Source organism: Aptenodytes patagonicus, chromosome 15 (genome assembly GCF_965638725.1).
Source record: "Aptenodytes patagonicus chromosome 15, bAptPat1.pri.cur, whole genome shotgun sequence".
Lineage (NCBI taxonomy): Eukaryota > Metazoa > Chordata > Aves > Sphenisciformes > Spheniscidae > Aptenodytes > Aptenodytes patagonicus.
Genome location: NC_134963.1, coordinates 11,609,627 through 11,630,470, shown reverse-complemented (window position 1 = coordinate 11,630,470; position 20,844 = coordinate 11,609,627). Strand labels below are relative to the sequence as shown.

The following is a 20,844-nucleotide window of genomic DNA, read 5'->3' as shown; positions in this document are numbered from 1 at the left end:
AGTATATCCAGGCACAGTTAACTGCACAGCATCAGCATTTTATTCTTTCTGTAACAGTGCGGCTGTGCTCAAGATTAGATTAACAGTGAAACCTTCTGATTCAGCCTTTAACTCTTGAGTGCTCTTCTGGAGCAAATCCAGCAGTTTTCTTAAAGACTAAACCTCATTAGTACAATTACTATAGCAGCTGAAAGTATGGACACTAGAAAACAAAAGGGAGCCTTGTGTGCATCCAAAGACACCAACAGTAAACTCTGTCTGAACTCTGTATTGACTAAATTAGGCCAAAGTATTATTGTAGTGACCCCAAAGGATATCTGTGGAGGGTTTTAACTCACATGAAAGTACTAAACTCACTTAAAGTACTAAATATAACATATTTATAGTTAAATGAACGTGTACCTATATGTAACAACCTATACAGCTGCCACCATATGCTTTATAAGATCTCAGTGAGCCACAATCAGTGGAATAATGGTTCACTGCCATGCTCAGTTCAAGAGCTGCCCTGAGTGGGGTTTGCTCACTGCGTCCTGTGCAGCCTGGAGGTCCCTCGGTGTGCACAGAGCACAGCACAAGGCAGCATGAGCCACTCTGAATGTACAAGGGAAGCAGATCAGCCGAGGAAGCTGATACATGGTTTTGCCAAGGATCTTTACACAGTGAAGAAAGCAACATGCCCAAATCCTGAACTCTTTAATGCCAAAAGCCCTAGAAGGATGTTCAGAAAAAGGTGTACTGGCTGAAATACAGTTGGCAAGTCAAAAAGGAAAACAATGAGGACAAAAATGCACTCTCAGCAAATCTCTGGCTAAGACCAAATTACGGGGAGTGGCTGACAGGACGAGCAGCACAACATCATCCACAGGGACCTTGATGAACTTGAACAGAAACCTCATGAAGTTTGGTAAAGAGCAGGGCAAAGATCTGCACCTGGGCAGAATAACACCATGCTCAGCGCAGGCTCTCTTGTGAAGGGCCTGGGCTTGCAGCAGGAGCCAGGCTGACCATGCGCCACAATGTGCTCACGCTGCAAACCTGGCTGGCAGATAATGCATTCCTTCAGGAGTGTGGTCAGCAGATCAAGGGAAGTTATTCTCCTCTTTTTCAGGCAACACCTGAAATACTGCGAACTGCCGTGAGAGCTGTTGAACAAAAGGAGCCTGTTAAAAGTCAAATTCCTGGTGAGAGGAGGTGCAACAAGCACAGAAGGGAAATACAGAGGGACCTCCCTCCCTGGGCAGTGGTGAATCCTTAGGTCAGCTTGAGCTGTCCTCTTTAACATCACACAGAGTCTTTGGAAACTCCTCTGGTTTCAATACACCCATGCCAGGGGAGGTTGAAAGACCTGAGCTTGGGCTTGGAGCTGGGCTGGGCTGTTCTTCATACATGTAAATGACGATTTAAACACTGGCAAAACCTACAAGCTTGCCTGTGTGTCCTCTCCCAAGCCCTCTACCTGCTTCTCCAGCCCCTATCGCCCTGGTTCCTAACTCCACCTCCACAAAGCAGGGACTCTCCCCCACCAAACATCCCCCCATCTCCCACCCCCTGCCATCCCCACACACTCCGGGTCTGTGGTCCGTGCTCCTGCCTCACACAGTCAGCCGATACATGCTAACACCATGCCGGAGACAGAGGGGAAACACTCCATAGGCTGCACATACTGAGTCCCAAGCAACTGTGATGCTACGTCTGAATTAGGCTGTTTGTGCAGCTGGTACAACTTTTTCTTTTTTCTTTTTTCTTTTTTCTTTTTTCTTTTTAAGTTCTTGATGTTCGTTAAGGGTATCTAGAAACAATAGGGACTTTTGTTATAAGAGACATCTGAAAACAACCTCATCCTCTCAGAAAGAAGAGTAAGGAGGGGAAGTATTTTTTAAAAATCCCCTAAATGAGAACTGAAAAGAAAATGAGACCAGGCTTTTCTGGGATTCCCAGGTAAATGACAGAGCTGTACTGCTACGCACAGCGAGCCTTTCCAAAGTGCTTAATGACACTGAAATCTTTGAGTCGGGAATCAAGACCATCTGGATTTCATCTCCTCTCCAAAATGAGCAGGAATGCTCAATCAGAGAACAAACAGAGCCAAGCAGATCCCACTTTCCTCTGGAGACAGCAGGCCCCTTCTCTGCCTATCCCTGCAGCTCTTTCTGAGAAATGAGAGCATACTCACAGCATGCTCACTGGAGTTTTGCAGTTTCCTACCATCTTGTTGGAATCCAGTGACATCCACCTGCATCAGAGCTGGTGCTGAAAGGGGGAGGGAGGGAGGGAGAACATGTGCAGCTGGTGCAGAAAGTGTAGGAAGAGACCAGGACGTGCCTCTGAGAAGCCACAAGCTGCTGGAGAGACGCACTCACTTGCCTTAGACTCCCCTCTCATGAGTTCCAGCTTAAACACAGCCTAAGCACTCAGCACCACTGCCCTCTCCCTGCTGCACTTCCAGCTCTTTGGGAAGGATAAGTCCTGGAAATACAAGCCAGATGTGTGAGTGCTGCAAGTCAGTAAGGATCTCATGAGAACCAGCACATAAGCAAACACAGTGCAAGCTGAGTTTCTCTGCAAGGGAAGGGGGGAAGAGCCTTCTTAACTGCCCTTATGATCCTCATGTACTTCACAAGCAAAGCAATGGAGAGGCTGACAGATGGAGATAAAGCAGCTCCACAAACAGCCCTTGCCATATCCTGGTGCAAAAAAAAAGGGTTATTGCTGGTTGTGCAATTACAGACGTAGGTTCCTAGCTCTGCCTTGGTCCCAGGGATAACAGCATTGCTTCATAATGACTTCCCTTCCTTCTGAATGACCCTGGGAGCTCGTGTGAAACAACCCTTTTCTTGTGCAAGAATACAAGAAAGTGTTTGCTTTCTTCACCAGGAAGTGAAGGAGCAGCGTGCAGGAGGGGAGAAATGCAGTATTCTGGAGTTTGTTTTCTGTCCTTTTCTTTTTCCCTGCTCATCTTTCACTGCTGTTTTACTTTGGAAATTCCCCAGTGTTCAAATCCTTTCAAGAAATGGTGTTTCCAGACTCTTGCACAATTCCCTTTGGAGCTGTTGTATTATTTATCCTTAACCACTTTCCCACACAGTGATCACCACAAATGGCTCCCTTCTTTCTTCAAAATTTTACACTCTTTCCTCTAGGGACAAGCTGATATTGTAGTCCCAAAATTTACTCAGCTGGAACGTGGGGTAGAAGTTGCAAAAATTCAACTGTTGCTCATTCATGAGAATGAGCAATGGGAATGGAAAAAAACCCTGCTTCCCCGCATTCAGAATTGGAATATTAATCTTTGTCAATGCTAAATACGTAGTGTAAGAATATCTGAGCTGAGCTGGATGAGTGCTACATATTTTTATTTCAATAGAGAATAAGCTGTTTTCAGAATTTCATGCATATCCTTCCCTTCTTTTCTACATTGTATATTTAATTTTAAGACCTTTCTCTGCACAACAGCTGGTTAGGTTTCTTGCCATATTGGAGTAAGACATTTTCAGCTTATCAAATTGGAAAATGCAAGTAAGTTATTGTCAGCAATAAATTCTAGACAGTTACAATTTTCATAAGCAAGTCTTGGTTTTTTCCCTCCCTTTTTTAATATCTAAAATCCGGATTGGCTACTCAGACCAGCACTTAGGCTGGTGAATGCTGTATGGCATGCTATGCATAGTACTACAGGATTGCTAAGACAATGTTGGAACATGCCCAAAAATATCTGAGCCGACAAATATGTATTGAGTATTCTTTCAGAGACAGCAAGAACATATACACCTGTTAACAACAGGTAGTACAAATGGAAAAAGCAGAGATATGGAAAACAGAAATATTTAGAGCAGTAAAATGATGCAGCTCAGTGCCTGCCACCTCCTGCAAATCCTGTGAGAGAGCTCTTGGGAACAGTGCAACAGCAAACATTAAAAACCACAGTCCTGAGCAAGGCTCCTGCTGGGTAAAGCAAAGTTCCTAACAATGACATAGTCCCTTTCCAAATCATGTGGCAGTAGCTGTACCAGCACAGTATATTGCTTTAATTTACTTCTGCTTTATTCACAACAAGCCTTCTCTGGATTCAAACCCTAAGCTAGTAATGCATAGACTTCCACAGAAGTCGTCAAAAGAAAAGTAGTGGCATGAGGAAAAAAGTTGACTCAAGAAAACCTTGAGATGTTCTTTTTTTTTTGCATAAAAAGCAGAGCTACTGGCTTCTGTATCAAAGGGCAGATGGAAGCAGCAGCATTTAACAAAGAGAAACAGACCAGTTTCTACATGGTGCACCAGGGTCAGTGTAGAAAGGACATAAAGTAAACAATGCACACAGAAACATCTGGGTTTTGTCTGCTACAGATTAAATGACTTCCAGCAGTGACTGATCAGTGTCCTATTTTAATGAAAATTAAATTAATTTGAAAGCTTTGGAGCACAGTGTGCATCTCCAGAACTTCATGCTAGCAGCCAGAATGGTGCTGAAACAAAAAGGAAATGGACTTGATCCTTCAGCCTCACACATCCTCCTCTCTGGAAATCAAGAAACCAAAACCCAACTCCAGGTGCCACAGCCATGGGGCTAATTGTATCTTGGCTTCCTTTCTGGTCCTCTTCTCCTTCCCTGTCTGCACCAGCAGCTTTCGCAATACTTCCACTTTTAGTACTTTGTTCAGGCAGAGTGTTTTGGATGCTGTACACCAGTAGAGACGAACCTTTCTGTCACTTCAGGCCCCGGGATGAATTACAGAGGGTTGAGATCCACAGCTCTTCCATCAGGTGACTGCATGTCATATCCCATATTCCATCACATACACAGCATCTATCCTCCTCCGTGCTGCTTTCTTTCCTGAGATTCACATCATGTACACACATCCTTCCCAGCTGGCAATCCCTGGTGCAGCCTCTTGAGTGCTGCATAGCCATAAAGCATTCAGTCCCCAAACCGTGTGGAATCCATAATGGGTTACAGAGATCCTCTGGGATGCCCAAAAGCATGGGCAGTGCCTTATTATTAAAACTTCATCCCTCTTCTTTCTTGGTCAGTTGGTGCCTGGGGCCACTTGCTCCCTGGTAACTCCCTCCTGACATGGCAGAGCCTGGCCACACCTCTGCCACAGGGGCATTTCTTTTCTTTCAGCAGCTCTGCCCAGCATCTATTACCTCCTGGAATGAGGAAACTGAGTCCTTCAAACCCAGGTAGCCATCACAAAGGGGTACCCGAGTCCAAAAGAAACACTTCTGGACTCAACCCTCAGCAGGCCCTTTGCTCCCGCCACAAGGCAGTCGGCACTTCTCTTTCCTTCCTTTGCCTGTTCCCACTCCCCGCAACCCGGGGTGATGAAGAAGACACAAGAGATACTCAGTTCCTGGATGTCAGTCTCTATTTTCATGTCAAGTGCTAAAAAGATGCCACTTATCAGTCTCGGAGCCAAGTTGGACTTCCCCTCTTCTGCTTCCTCCTCAAGGTCTGACACTTGCTGCAGAGTCGAGGGCAGATCTGTGCTGGACTTCAGAAGCCTGCCAAGCCCAGACTCTCAGCAGACTGTACACATTTTATATTTTCTTGCCTGACACTGAAATTCAGTCAGTCTGAACAGGTTTGTTTATTCAAGGCCAAACAAACAGCCATTTTGAAAATATAAACTCAGTAAAAGCAAAAGTGCTTATATTCAGAAAACTTCTCTGTTCTCCAGACATTGCTTAGAAAGAGAAAAAAAAATAATAAAAAAAAAAAGAAATATTTCAACGTTCAAATGTAAAGACATTTAGTGTGGCCTTGTCTTGGCTTCATGGTCATATATACTGTTTCATCTGAAGAATAATTGTCTCATTTGTTTCCATTTCCTTTCTATACAATAGGCTTAGATGTTGACTATATTTACATAAGAACACAAAAACAGACAAGTGGGTCAAACTGAGAGCCCCATAGCTCAGTATCCTGCCTCTGACAGCAGCCGGCAGTGGATGCCCAGGGAAGACTATAGCAGGAAGAGTATAGCAATAAATGTGTTGTGATTTTTCCCCTAAATGCTCTCCCAGCCTCCAAATACTTGCAACTCAGAAACTTCCTGAGCCACAAGTGCAGTCTTTGTATCTGGTAGGCCTTGATAATTTAGTTCATGAATTTCTCTAATTTCGTCCAGCTTCTGATTTACTGGATGCTAGTTTTCAGAGCAAACCACTGAATACATACAAACTTATTTATTCGAAAATTAAGGAAGCTGCCTGGTTTTTATCTGCTTTTTAATGCTGTTACAATTCCAAAAGCCATAGCACCACAATAAAGCAGGTTAAGTATTACACAACAATGAACAACCCCTAACAATTAACTGTTGCCTTAGTATCTGCAAAATTGTATTTCAAATGCCTCCTTTTGCAAGCCTCAAAGGCAATCTTGTGATTCCTCTAGGTCCTATTAGAAGATCAGCTTCTGGATCTGGAGATGAGGAAAGAGTGGGAGTGACCCACTTAAAAGACCCAATGACTATCATTCCATCAGCATCAAGCCCTGCTTGAACATGAGCTGAGACTTGGGTCATTCTGGGCTCTATGACAACATCTATACTAGAACATTAACTGGGCATATGGAGGTCAGCTGGTACAGAGCAGCCATGTCCAGGCTAGTAAATTGGTTAGTCCTAAAACTGGACAGCTGCAGCAATCTGCCTTTTGAGAATAGTTCCTTGACTTCCTTAACTGCCAACCCACACCCAGGAGCTGTTTGAGGAAATTGCTGGTTGAAACAGGCCAAACTCACTATCAGGAATGTGCTGGTGAGATTGCCAGCACCAACAGTCATGTTCTAGTGCCTGTGAACACTGCTGGGTATGCCTGAATTTGTAGAGAAGCAGTCCACATCTTCACTGTGCTGCATCCCTTCAGGCTTTTCACCTTAGGGCCCCTAGACTGCTGTTATTCCAGCAGTGGAACAACAGTGGTGAGTCTCCACTTTAGAAAAACAGGACTTGTCGAAGTAGCTGCATTTGACCTGAAAGGAACACCATCTCTTCACCAGTTGAGAGGACTCTCTGCTGTCAGGCCTGTCACCTACTGATGCACCTCCTGTGAGTCCAGGGCAGTAAGGTTACTGGGAAAGAGCCAATCTCAAAGCAGGCAGCACTAATACTTCTAGTGAAACCCACTGCTAATCATCTCCCCTTTAACACGCTCCTGTCTGCAGCATCTTGATCCCTGAAGTCCCAGGGAGGAGCCCATGCAAGGACCTGGAATAAAGGCTTCGGGAATGTTACTCTAAATGAACAATCAGAGAGAAAGAAACCCTCTGAGACTGAAAGAGCTGCCCGTCCTGTGAAGGACCCTTTAGGCAACTGAGCCAACTTTTAGGGGATTTTCTGAAAAACAAGTTGGAAGTACAGTCACAGCCTGGCAGGAGTCCTGGAATATGAACTAAAAAGGGATTTATAACAAGAAAGAAAAAGGGACATTTGAGTAACCGGTTACTCTTATCCAAAAACACAGGCTTTATCTGTTCAACCATAACCCTGCACCTACAGCCAATGTTCAGCTCATGCCTTGTGGATGTGTTGGCCAGTTAAATGGGATCTCCTGATAAATGCAAATATGCCGTGACAGAAGAGTTCAACATAAACACAGAACCATCTCAAATCACAGTTTACGAATGATAAACTTTATTTCCCATGACCCACTAGAAACCCAAAAGCAAATTCCTATCCCAGTTATATTTATGTTGACACTTGAAGTCAACTGAGATTAAAGGTGTTACTGCTGAACTAACAATCACAACGGAAGCAGTGACAACATATGTGTCTCACTGAAAACACATGATAGACTGGAAATCATTTCCAACAGAGTACATGACAGAGAATAATATTTAGGTCAGACTATAATTAAGAGCTACTATCCATAATAGCCAACTTCCACATGAAATTAAAGACGAAACTTGCTTTTGAGTCCAAGCAGTTCCATTGGTGGCTCTTCAGTGATACAGCAAAGTGAAGATTAACGGTGACTACTTGCTGTAGAGGACAGGTGTCTACGTTTTTTAAACTACTGTCACAGTAGTATCCTCAATAACAAGGCCAAAAGTTGGAACTAGCCCTCAGTCTCCTCCTTGCTCCAAGCTAATGCTTATTCATCTGCGACAGTGCAGCATGAATTCTCATCCTGCAAATATTGTTCTTGTAAGAGAACAGTTTTGTTTTCCTTGGGGTTGTAATTTGGCACTCTGCTCCACCATAAAGTGTCAGTAATAGTAAAATGATTTAAAAGAAATGGAAGTATTTAAAAGATAACTAGTGAACTTGTGATTTTCTTCAGGGCTGACTTAACTCTGCTCTAGTCAGAATGCAGACAAAGCAAAGAGATTCTTGTCAAGGGGCTGGCTTTTCAAGACACCACCAGGAACTCCCTAACGAGGAGAAATGCATATGACCACAGCTTTACATATGCTGAAGAATTAGCACTCCAGCAGCTCTGCACTCTCTATCAATATACAGCAACATTCACGCAATCTGACATCAAACCAAGAGTCACCTCTCCTGTGTTCCTTGGTGTTTAGTCACTTCCTTTTACTAGAAGTAACAGGAATGTCAAATCCAGATACTCTGAGAACAGCAGAGAACAATATGAAATAGCTAGCAATAGGCAAGGAATCGCAAAACTACAGCTCGACTATGGTGATGAAGCAATGCGAATGCCTAGAGCTTAAACTATCCAAGACAGGAAGTAACGAAGTATGAGCTGGAATCTGTCAGCATGCTAGATATATGAGACAGGAATACCAAAGATTGAAAAGCAGAACACATTTCTGGGAAATGGAGAAGAGTTTGGGGTGGGGGGGGGGGGGAAGATACAGGCTTGAAAACAAAGTTCATTAGTGAAACTGGGAACCCTGCCCTCGCCCTGGACCTCTGTGCAATTCTAAACGCAATTTGATAGCAGGGTCCTTTATAAGGATGCAATGAACTTAATAATTTAATCTCTGTTTACATAGGAGAGTAGCTCTGTCCTAAGAAAAATGAGTGGGTGTTGAGGTTGTATTGTGTTAACCCTGGTTGTGCTAGGGGAAAATAGTCATGGCATGTTCTCTTCCTCTCTAGCAGTGACAGCCCTAATCCTTTTAGCTTGGGTGGATCCCCCCCAGGGCATTGAGGGCTATTGTGCAGGCACAGTACACCTCTGGTTCTCGTTACACTTCCAGTGTACTGTAGTGCCTGGCTTGGTGCTGGCACGTGTACCATCCACACTTAGCACAGGAAATACAACTCAGAAGGAGCCAGAGGGGTATAAAGCTCTGGTTGAGAAGGACCCCAACTGTCTCAGCCTAAAAGACACTCGGGCCTATCCCTCACCTATCCCTAGGCCGGCACTTATCCATGGGGCACTCCAGTCCCCCAGGAAAAGGACCACTCAGGGGAAAGCCCTAGTAGAAGCCCTCACTTTACTTTGGCATCCCCTTTGAACTCCACTCTTACTATAAGGCTTGAATTTCTCTTTCTCAGAGCCTTAATCTTGACTCTAAACCCAGACTGGGCTCTAAGCCAGGATCTCAGCCACATCCCCAGGTCACATAGTGTTGAGGGAACCCTACCAACAGCCTTCCAACTATTTTGGCAACCCCTTTTGAGTGCCCCTCTCTCAGTGTACATCTAGGATTTCTCTTTCTTTGATTCCTAACCCTAACTCTGTGCTTGCACCAAGTCTTACACAATGGAAACACCACAAAACTTGGTAAAGTTTAGGTGGGGATGGACCCAACAGTCCCCAATGGCAGAGCTACTGCTGTTCTCTAATAATGCTTTGATGAGTACTCTGCCCTATCAAATGGGCTGTATTATGAGAAACACCTATGCGTGATCCATCAGTGCCTCAGTGCATTTAGAAACTAATATTCAATTTAGATTAGGAGATGAGGACACCTACAGGAAGAATGCTAAGGGATCTTCCCCAGTCTGTTAAGCATTGCTTCAATAACACTATTGACATTACATCATCCTGTCCTTGTGCTGCACAGAACAGCTGGTAGGTCTGGAGAAGACGACTGATACTGCTCTAGGTCCAGCCACAGCTCTTCTGGCATTGATGGTGTTGATTTTTTTAACCCCCGCAGCTGACCAACAGTCAGAAAACTGTGGGTTGTTCTGGTTATGCCTTTTTGTGTACAAAGAATCGCACAAAGCAAGTTACCCTAGACACTGCATCCATCAAACAGGAGCTAACGATTTCCTTGATCTCAGTCCCAACGTTCGTCTAAACAATTCTAGCCCCAAAACCTATCTAAGTAACTGGACTGAATCAGGCCATCAGGCTTCCTCATCTGTGTGTCTCTACTTGCCTCTTAAATCAGCCTGTTTCTCCATCCTCTGTCTCCCATGCACAGCAGCACTAAGCAAAGTCTTTCCTACCCAAGCATGATAAATGCTGTCCTCTGTTCTTCAAAATATATACAAAGCTACAGCAGTGTCTGGTGCTCAGGTGACTATCTCAGGTGAAGGTAGCAGAATGCAGCAACCCAGTAGCAGAATCCCAGTTTGCCTCAATGTACACAGGACGGTCACATAAACCTTGCTATCCTTCTTAGCAAAGCAGAGGCTGAGAGAGGTAGAAGTGACTTATCCACAGAAAGATACTAGTGATTCACTTATGGCTACAGAGCAAGTCAGTGGCAGAATTAAGAATAAAACCAAGGAGGAAATCTTCCTCACTCTACCTGTAAGACAACACTTACACAGCTCTCTTTCCACAGTCAAAAAGCTAACACAACTAAGAGTTTGAAGATTAAAATGCAGTGTGCATATCAAAAAGGCACTGCATTCCACTCTGTAGAGGTCTTAGAAAGATAGACCGCAGTTTCACAGCCAGACAGGCAACAAAACTCAAATACACTTTTGAAGTCAGACAATCAAAAAAAATTTTGTCTTTACCTACATAGAAGTCTTGTTCTCTATATCTGTAAACTTTTTACTCTTCCTTTTACAATTATTTCCAAAACTAAAACAAAGCAAGGGTATCATACCTCAAGCATGCCCTTTTATCTAAGAAAATGAGCAAGTTCATAAATAGCACTGATTTTGGGATCATTTATTGACTGACCTTACTTTTGATTCCTCAAAGCATACTGTATGGCTTGCTGTTTAACCAGCTGCAGAAGAATTTATGTAAATAAGATTTAGAGGTTGATGGAAATTGTCTATTTAGAAAAACAGAAGTCTAGAAAAGCTACAGTCACCTGAATGCCAGAGCAATCTTTCAGTGTTTAATGTTTCTCCTCACTACAATCCTGTGAAGTAGGAAAGCCTTCATTACAGAAAGGGGAAATTGAGGCTCTACATGCTACAAGCTACATGGCTAGTGGCAATCCAGCAAAGCATTTAAGCACATGCTTACTGCCTTCTGTGAGATTCCTTACATACTTAATCTAAGCACATGCTTAAACACTTTGTGAATCCCTTGTTCACAGAAAGCTGACATGCCCTTGGAGATGTTCAGATAAGGTGCAAAGCATAAGGCAGTCAGAGGAAGCAGATTTGGGTCAGCTGCTTTTCCACGCAAACTAGAGAGCATAAATATTGGCAGGATGAAATTGAGCTGACAGTTTTGTCTACAAGTCCTCTCATAGCTTTGGGGAACAGCATTTCAGTAACTTTAAGCTAACATCACCTTAGCCACCTAAGGTTGCCAACGTCTTTTTCTTCTCTATTATGGCTTGTTCAGCAACTCCTAAACTTCTGAATGGATACGAGATACGAGAACAGGATATGAAGACATGAGGTACCTGCCCACACAACCTGAACTCTGTCCTCCTTGAATGATAGCCCAGTCCAGATACAATTCCTACCCTCACCCTGTCTCTGAGCGTCCTAGAACAGGACCTGTTGATAGCCAACAGCCATATATTTATACTGCACAACAGAAATAACACTGCACACGGCACTCATCTGAATCCCTTCATCTTTATGCAATAAGCTGTATTTTATTTTAACCAACAGTAATCCTACAAATCACATTCATTTCCCACCAAAGTGGGAATAAAAATTTGTGTTTCCCCTCAGGCAAACATTTTACTTATTCTCCAAACTTGAATAATTTTAAAGGCACTTTCTGTGATACTCACTATTCAATATTTCATATTCAGATGCAAGATTATAAAGTTTTAGTATTTTGGGGAACAGAACAATGTGATGTTCCACTTTTATAATATACCTGTAAGCTCTCAGATACCATCCTGCACCTGATATGATCCCACTGACCTCCCTACATTTAGTACAGGTTGACACTCAATGAAGAACTGCAGGGTTTATTTTAAATCTGGTCTCATGGTACAAAATAAACTTCAACCTGGGAAATCTGGCAATTGAGAACTTCACGTGCATAAGATGAATTCTTGGTTGGTAATTTATCTGCTCCAGCCAGCTCTGTGTCATTGCTTTCACACATGGCAGGCATGAGCTTGGTGCCCCTGGCAGAGAGTTTGCCTTAGGTTGGCTCTAGCACCAAAGGGAGCAAAGCAATAGAAGAAGAGGTCATGTCCTACTGGGTCCCAAATTTTTCTTCTGTGTCCCATTTCGCAGTTATGTTCAGTACTTCTGGAAATACACCAAGAAATTTGGTTCAGGATAAGAACAGCCTGTTCCAAGACAGTTTCTCTCATCTCAGCATTTCAAATGCTCTTGAATGCTTGGCTCTGCATCCAAAGCAGAAACTCTTAATTCCATTCTAACGTTATGCAAGTACCAGTCTCATATAGAATCATAGAATCATAGAATCATTAAGGTTGGAAAAGACCTCTAAGATCATCGAGTCCAACCGTCGACCCAACACCACCATGCCCAGTAAACCATGTCCCTAAGCGCCTCATCTACTCGTCTTTTAAATACTTCCAGGGATGGTGACTCAACCACTTCCCTGGGCAGCCTGTTCCAATGTTGAACCACTCTTTCAGTAAAGAAATTTTTAAATTAAAGAATATGACTGTGAAATTTTATCATGACAATTTTGCTTACAGACTTGGGCACTTGAAATGAAAAAAAAAGGGGGGGAAGCAAATAATGGATAATGGGAAATCTGATGCATTCAAAATGGTGTTACATGACCACCGTTAGAAAAGCAGCTTCAAAACGTAATTTCTCTTGTACTGCAAGGAGACGCATCCATCTTCCATTTTCAGGGAACAAGAAAGTATCAGCTTCTGAAAAGAAATTAAAGATCATATCAATCCAAACTAGCTTTAGAAATGTATTTGGCTGAATACAAATCTCCGGGCCATTTCTGTAAACATCTTCATGCAAATCTGTGGTCTCCCACACAAATAGTTAGGTCAAATAAAGAAAAGAGAGTGGAGAATAAACCTGTGTAAAGCTTTGAAAGGTGAATCAACACCGGAAGAAGTTCTGAAATGCAGTGCTGCGTTTTCTAGAGGAGCAGCTGAGGTGAGACAGAGTCAAATCAACAGCATCCATCTCACAAACTCAAAGGGATTCAGAGTCCAAGCTCAAAGACAATATTCAAACTTACATGAAGCAATTATCTATGACAGATGTTCATTTCTAGGTCAAATACACATATACTCCCAATATTTCACTGGAAGTCTTGTAGTAACTGAATCTGTATTCTTCTAGTAGAAAGATGTCTCGGGATGCAGAGAATCTCCTCATAGTCCTTTCCACGCATCCTTTCAACTGACCAGCAGTAATGCCAACTTCCATCATTTTATTGCAAGATGTGCGATATATAATGTTTCTCTTAGGGATGCTGCACATAATTTAAAAAAAAAAAATCTAGAATCAACACCTTCTTAAAAAGACCTCATAAACGCTCACCTGACTTGGAGCACTCGGATTTAGTAGTACCAAATCAGAGTCAAAATAAAGCATCTGTCCTTCAGATATCAGGGAGCCTAGTCCCAAATCACAGTGGTATAGATCAGTGTAAGCAAACAAATTCCAGGAGCCATTTCAAGGCTCCCCTTTCTAAAGCTGTTCAATAGCAGATGCTTTTACTTAAGGAAACTTCTGTCAGAGAATACTTAGCTTCCTTAGTCCTTATTTTAAAAGGTCCACAGGCAAATAGTTTTGAAGACAATGATCTCCGAGTATTGAGGTCAACCCAGGTTCTTCCACTGGTTTCCGCAGACCCAGGGCCCCGTCCAGTATTCTCAGAAGCTTCTTACATGAGTCTCAAGAAATAATTCCTTTCTACCTCAGGGGATCTTCTTTATGTGCTTTTTTATATTCTTTTCTGAGGCCCTGTAACTGATCCTCCTTCATGAGCTCTATGCAGTTTCCCATTCACGCGTACTTCATCTTGCTTGTCAGGCTGAAGCACCCAATATCCAAGGCTTTCGACTGTCACCTCCTGGTCACTCACCCCAGCAATTTACGTTGATTTCTATCACCTTGACTGCCAGGAGCTAAAACCTGCATGTTCTAAGAGCAAATGCTTCACATGGGTAAATGACTGCAGAATCAGAAAGGATAAAGATGAAAGCTAGTTGGCAGACAGCCATTAGTGGGAGAGACATTCTGCTTGCCAAATACTGCTTTCAAAAGGAAAGAGGAGATTATTAAAGGCATCATTAAATAGATTCACTGCTCTTTAAGAACAGCAGTATCTGGTTTTAACTGGAAGGATAAAAATAACATGAAATACTGTATCAGTCACAAAACCAACCAGCTACAGCTTACTCCATCCATCCAGCTCCACTCCAGCCAAGGGAGGCTCTGAAATGCCTCCCTTCCTAAGGCTATTCTTTATTCTTTATTATATTTCATTTTATTAAGCAGCTTAGAGCTGCATTTACTTGTAGGTTTTTCTGGAGTACTGGGGTTATAAAAGGACCTGGATGCTGAACTAATCCAAGGACATCTTGCCATGGTGATGGCCATATAGGATCCTTGGGAAAACTCACCTACAACAAATCCTGTAGACAGAGAATTTGCCTTTCAAGCACACAGAAAGAGCAATCACATTTGTAGGTACCCAGCAGAGCCTAGCAAGGAATATCACTGTCTCCTCTGTTGAGGGACAGATGCTTCTCCACCCCACTGTTGAATATCATGCAGTTATGGAAGACACTAGGAAATGTGTGGGAACACAAAGAGACATTTGTTCTAAGTGAGAACAATGATATACATCTGACATACATCAGATTCTCCCTGGAAGGCCCAGACTCTACAGCTGGAAATGCACAGAATTTAAAGGCCAATTTGGGGCTCTGTAACAAAGTCCGCAGTCAGAGGAGCATTTCATAGGGAGCCCACTCCTCCCCTTAGTGCTATATGGTGCAGTATGCACGTCCAGTTGTATGATGGAGGCGCAGCCAAAGGCAATCCCCCTTCTTCACAGTGCCCACGTCTAGCCCTGAGTACAGAACTGCAACTCAAATAAGAAAAGGTGACATTGTGGTCAATGGCATTTTGCAAAAACCTGGTGAACTGAGATATAGGAATGTCAATTTGGCAAAGTATAAATAGCAGGCAGAACTCTAACTGCACACTTCAAGTATTAGTCAATGCTGAGCAATTCATGCTTATCTCACTGCATCAAGATCTTGCTTTAGAAATATGGGGAAATATCTAGAAACAAAATGAAACTGTAGTTTATCAGCTTGAAGTTCTGTTTCCTCCAAAATCAACAGGAAAAGCTTCTCGCAAATGGAACAAAGTGTTTTTCCCCCAGGCTAACCTTGCTAAATTAAAAATCAGAATATGGATCACCAGCAACTAGAATGGAAAATGGTACATTAAATGTTGCTTTACTTCTTGAAGCCCAAACCCCAAACCTCAACCTCTATATTAACAAAGCAAAACTCAAAAAGTAGTTTCAGTAGTAATGCTCGCTGTATTCAAAATTCCTCAGACTCTGGATCCAAGAGTTGCTGTAGCTCCCTGCATAATGCATTATGTTTATACACTCTGCCACCAGTACTCATATTTTATCCCAAGTGTTGAAATGTTGAGATTAATGCCTCAAGCTCCTGGATTCATGTGATTATGCAAGAAATCCAGTTTTAATTAAAAATAAATTTCTAGCACTTCATATTGAGAAGAAAATCTTCAGAATGGGACTGCTAAAGTTGCAAAACTCAAAGTACACATAAAAAAAGCACAAAATACTCTGCTTATTAAATCAGACTATTCTTAAGGTACTCTAAAGACTGTGGGAGGCAAGCTGGAGTTGGGACTACCGATATCATTCTGTCATGCAACATCTTAAGCAGTCTCTGTTTGCAGAAGCTAGGCAAAAATGTAACAAATTTGCAGAAATCATTAGGAGAAATTAATGCATAGACCCCAATAGAAATTAACTGATATGTAAAAAACCTGTGCCTTTTTTCTCTCCCTCTTGTATATGATGCAAGACTTCAAAGAACACCTTTCCCTGCAGAGCTGTCCTGTTGCTTTCCATCAGCCCCTGGAGATGACACATTTCGGAAGGTACCCATTCCAATGCACCACTGTCCCCTGCTTCTGGGTCTTTTCAAAACAAGAGTTACTGCAATTTTTACTTTATATTAAAATACAAAGAAAATGCTCTCAGCTCTAATAAAAGAGCTGCAGCATAAGAGAGAAGCTAGAGCAACATTTCTATGAAGCCTTCCATTTCTGCCTGAGAGTGTCCTGGCATCAGTAGTGCACAAGTGCAATAGTCTCATATTTCTTAAGGATGAATTTTTATAATCTGAAGATGAATCCATAGAAAGTCCTATCCTTTGAGGATCTATAGTTTTCTGTAAGATCCTGCTACTAGATATGTATTTATTTACTCTGAGAAGTTTAATATTTAAAATTTTTGTCCTGGCTAAATAAATTAAATGTACAATAGACTGCTCAAAGAGCTATACGCTAAAAGTAGGCAGACGTGCGGATACATTGCCCTGCAACGGTTAAATATTAAAATATTCTGAGAGCCTGCTGACGTTTCATTCAGAAGAGAAGCCGTTACATACAATGAGTGGGTTAATGTTTTCTCAGACTACAAAGGAAGTCTCATCTTTATCCATGTGAAACTCTGACTTACAGCCTTAGCAGGTCTGTGCATGTTAGGGACAGTATAATGTTGATGTCTGCATGAGCTGAACAGCTTTGGAAAGAGAAGTTGCTTCAGCTGGACCAGAAACATTACCACAGTTCTGAAAATTCCCCTTTTCTCCTCACCTATATGACTCCAGGTTCTGTTCCAGCTGAATTCTCATTAACTGGTAGTCTGGTTTTGCTCCCAGCTCACAACTGAACGGACTATATGTTTTCTAATCATTTCATCCATCCCTGACATATCAACACCCAAACAATTCTCCAGCCAAAAGAACACATTTGACAGAATTCTTCGCTGTTATGACACTCTAACCTGTCCTTACAGGAAGAGATTAAATTAATCCTGCACAAGCAACAAGGTCTGTCTAATTTATCAGACACCTATGCTGTTTCTTTAAATTAAATTATTTCTAATTTATCTTTTTCTCTCAGATTCATTGATTAACATAATCAGGTTAAAGTTACAGTAACTTGTTCCCAGCTTGGACTTGTTGTTTGCTGCATCTGAGTCAGACTTCAAGAGAAGCTAGGGTGCCCAAAAGCTTGCCTGTTTCTCCCTCTGATATCCATTGGCTTTACAAAAGATGGCATCTTTCGCTACAAACACTGCTTCATTTTAAAGGGGGTAAGCCACTAACTAAAGCGTTGATGTAACACCCCTTCTGTACCCAAACTTCCCACTGAAGTCTGTAAAATGCAGTGGAGGCCCCATATGATTTAAATCGAAGTTTTTTTAGTACTGCTTTGAGAAAAGAAGGCTGTATGAGCTCCAGAGACAGTATTGCGAGCACCAGAACCACACAAGCCTGGTTTCTTACATATCCCAAATGTTTTACCTGAACGTCAGTAACGGTGCAAGCTGCCATCGGAGGATTTAGAGAGTCTCTTTTCCTAGTGGATTTTCTGGTAGTGAGTGTTGTAGTAGCTCACTCTACTATGCACAAATTGCTTGTGCTCTACTGAGTCATTCATCTTTCTGGTAATTGTATGAACTTAATTACCTCTGTAGAGTTTGACTGAAACTAATGCTGTAGTGATTACACCAAGGTGACAAAATGCTGGCTTACCTTTGAAGCTACCTAGGAGAAGCGTCAGTATGGCTGAAGTTAGTCACTTCAGCTGTGTATTTCTTTGCCTAACAGAAACCTCTAGCACAATGAATGATAAAAGCACAGAGCAAGCACCAAAGCAGATGACTGAATGGAATTCATACTTTCAGAAAACAGCTCAACCTCCAACTGTCTCAGGAATATTCCTCACAGGAAAAGCATACCAACAAAACAAAAAAGCCCTTCTTGTTGCCGTGGCTTAAAGTCAGCTGTAATTTAGGAGAAAGGGAAAAAGGAAACCTAGGTACGTGGCATATCAGCAGGTGAGATAACTCTTCTGGGCCTCTGTCTCTCCATCTGCAATATGGGAAAAAAGACATACACAATCCTGATGTATACATTTGAAAATGCCGTATGTAAGAGTGATAATGGACCTATACCATTGATTTCAGAGGCTCCAGAACAGACCTATAAATATAAATAGACTGTCATTCCACAGTTCTCCTCAGCAATTCCCTTAGTTATTAGTTATTAATATTAGTTATTAAAAGTTATTAAAATAAAGCTCCCGTGCAGCTATTTTAGTAACTTGCACAAGTGTTACTGAGCCATCCCTACCAAGCACCTCCATTGTTCTGTTTCCACTTACTCACTGAATCATTTATTTCTTGTCGTTTTCTTTCTCCAGTTCTATCACCCACTGAAAATTCATCAGGTCTACTGTTTCCTTAACTTCTGGCAATCATACCCATAACTTTTATAGCTAAATAAACACGTTGCAGAAGCTTTGCCGTCAAATCCCAATAGGTTTTTCTGGAGCTAAAATAGCTCTTTATCCCCACCTGGAGGAGGGACCGGCCCTTCAAAGGAAAGTGTTCACTCACAGCCAGAGACAGTCCCCAGCTGCAAAAGCACTTTTAAAACATGGCCAGCATCCCACCCAGGACACGCATTTCAAATACGTATATGCATCACAGCAAATACAGCTCAAACAGTTCTATTCAATCACACTTTTGTACGTGTCAAAGAAATCACACTTTCGTACACGTCAAAGAACTCTTCTGTCATCTGTTACTAGCTTGCTACACTCAAAATACTGGACATTTGTTAAAAAAAAAATCACACGCAATATAAAAAAGGAAAGGAATAAACAAATTAATTGCCTGGCAGAATTCCAAATGGGGCTGTCTGAAAAGCTGTTAATTTGTCTTTTCAGTAGTCAGGAACTGGATTGCTCTACTGCCACCAGAGCTGCTGCCTTCCCTCCTCTTACTCACCGCCAAGAGCAAAAAGCAGTTTTGAGATCCAGTTTGGGAAAAGCAGATTGGAGTGGAAGCACATGTCAATACCAAGGAATAATGTACTATTTTTAATTCTGACCCTGTAAACATTTATGTAAATATTGAATCATTTTACACTGGTAAATAATCCTGTTAAACTGGATGAATAAAGTCACCTTGCAGGGTCAGAGCTGACGTTACAAAAGGGATTCCTCTGTTGTTCTAACATAATTTTTATGCTTTGTTTCAATGTTAATGACAGCAGCGGAGTGTGAGGCCACATCATTTTGTTTGACCTCCTACACAACCTAAACCAGACCATTTCACTCAACTATTCCCGCATCTCCTCGCATAAAACAATCAAAACGATCAAGGAAATCTACATTTTACCCACAGTGATCTTTTCTGACAAAATCTGTAAATCTTATCACAAACAAAACCAAACTTGTCCCAGCAGGATTATTTTCTGTAATCAGGTTTACTAGTGTTAATTATATGTTAATTATATAGCTGTCTTTGGTATTTTATAAAATTAATTATTCTTTTCTAGGCCTCTGACTGGAATTCTCTCTCTGAATACTGGCACAACACGAGCATTCCCCTAATTTTATGGAATTTCCCCAAACTTCCCTATTTTTTAAAAAATGAGCAGCAGATAGTTTTTCTGCCCATCTCTTTTTCTTCCACATGAATTACTGGGGCTTTGCAATTAAACGTATCATCTTGCTTCCTTCTAAATAAGAATCATAAGTATGTATCAAACACTCTTCTGCATTATTAACAATTTTAATATCTTTGTCTATCTACCAGTGGGATATTACCATCACAAGGATTTCTTTTGCTCTCCTTACACACTGAGAAGTGACTATCCTTACCTCTATAACCACGTATTTTTGCTGGTGACTTCAGCTTCTCTTATCAATTCTCTTAACTTGAAATGTGTAGTTACTGTTTCCTATAGCTCAGCTGATGTAGCAGCTCTCATTTCTAAGAGTCTCGTGTCACAGCTGCCCCATTTTCTGACATAGCTTGCTGGCCATTTAATACACTTCTACTTAAAAACTCCTACTTTTCCTCCACAGTATTGTGACGTTTTTCTACTACATCGTTTTCAAATCCCCCCGTAGTCTGGACAAAAACTGTCCTTTTGAACGCTCAGGAAGTATGTATTAGCAACGAGGTCCGTCTTTGTTCACACTGCTTTTGATTTGCTCACAAGGCGCTCTCTCCAAACGCCGCTGTCTGAGCAAACGATGGCTTCAGCCTCACCACCACCAAGCCCCAGGCTGCCGCGGGCTTGGCTGACCGCGCTCCCTTTTGCCTTGCCATACCCTTCATTTTTAACACCTCTCCAGCCGCGTCCGCAAAAGAAACTCCCGGAGCCCCCCACCGAGCACACGGATTGTCGGGGTGGGGCCGAAAGCCCCCCCGGGCCGCGGCCGCCCCGCAGGGCCCTCCCTCGGCGCGGCCATGTTGGAGGGGGAAGCCGCGCCGGGCCCGTCACCGTGGCAACAGCGG

General features: G+C 42.3%; 1 protein-coding gene across 1 annotated transcript in view; it reads right to left on the bottom strand.

The window, feature by feature from the left end:
• The window catches only part of GGT5 (gamma-glutamyltransferase 5), a 47,665-nt gene extending 27,443 nt beyond the window's left edge, over positions 1 to 20,222 (bottom strand). Inside the window, exon 1 of the mRNA XM_076353110.1 lies at positions 20,202 to 20,222. The gene's annotated coding sequence lies outside the window, so the exon portion shown is untranslated. The remainder of the gene's footprint in view (positions 1 to 20,201) is intronic.
• Positions 20,223 to 20,844: the final 622 nt, after the last annotated feature.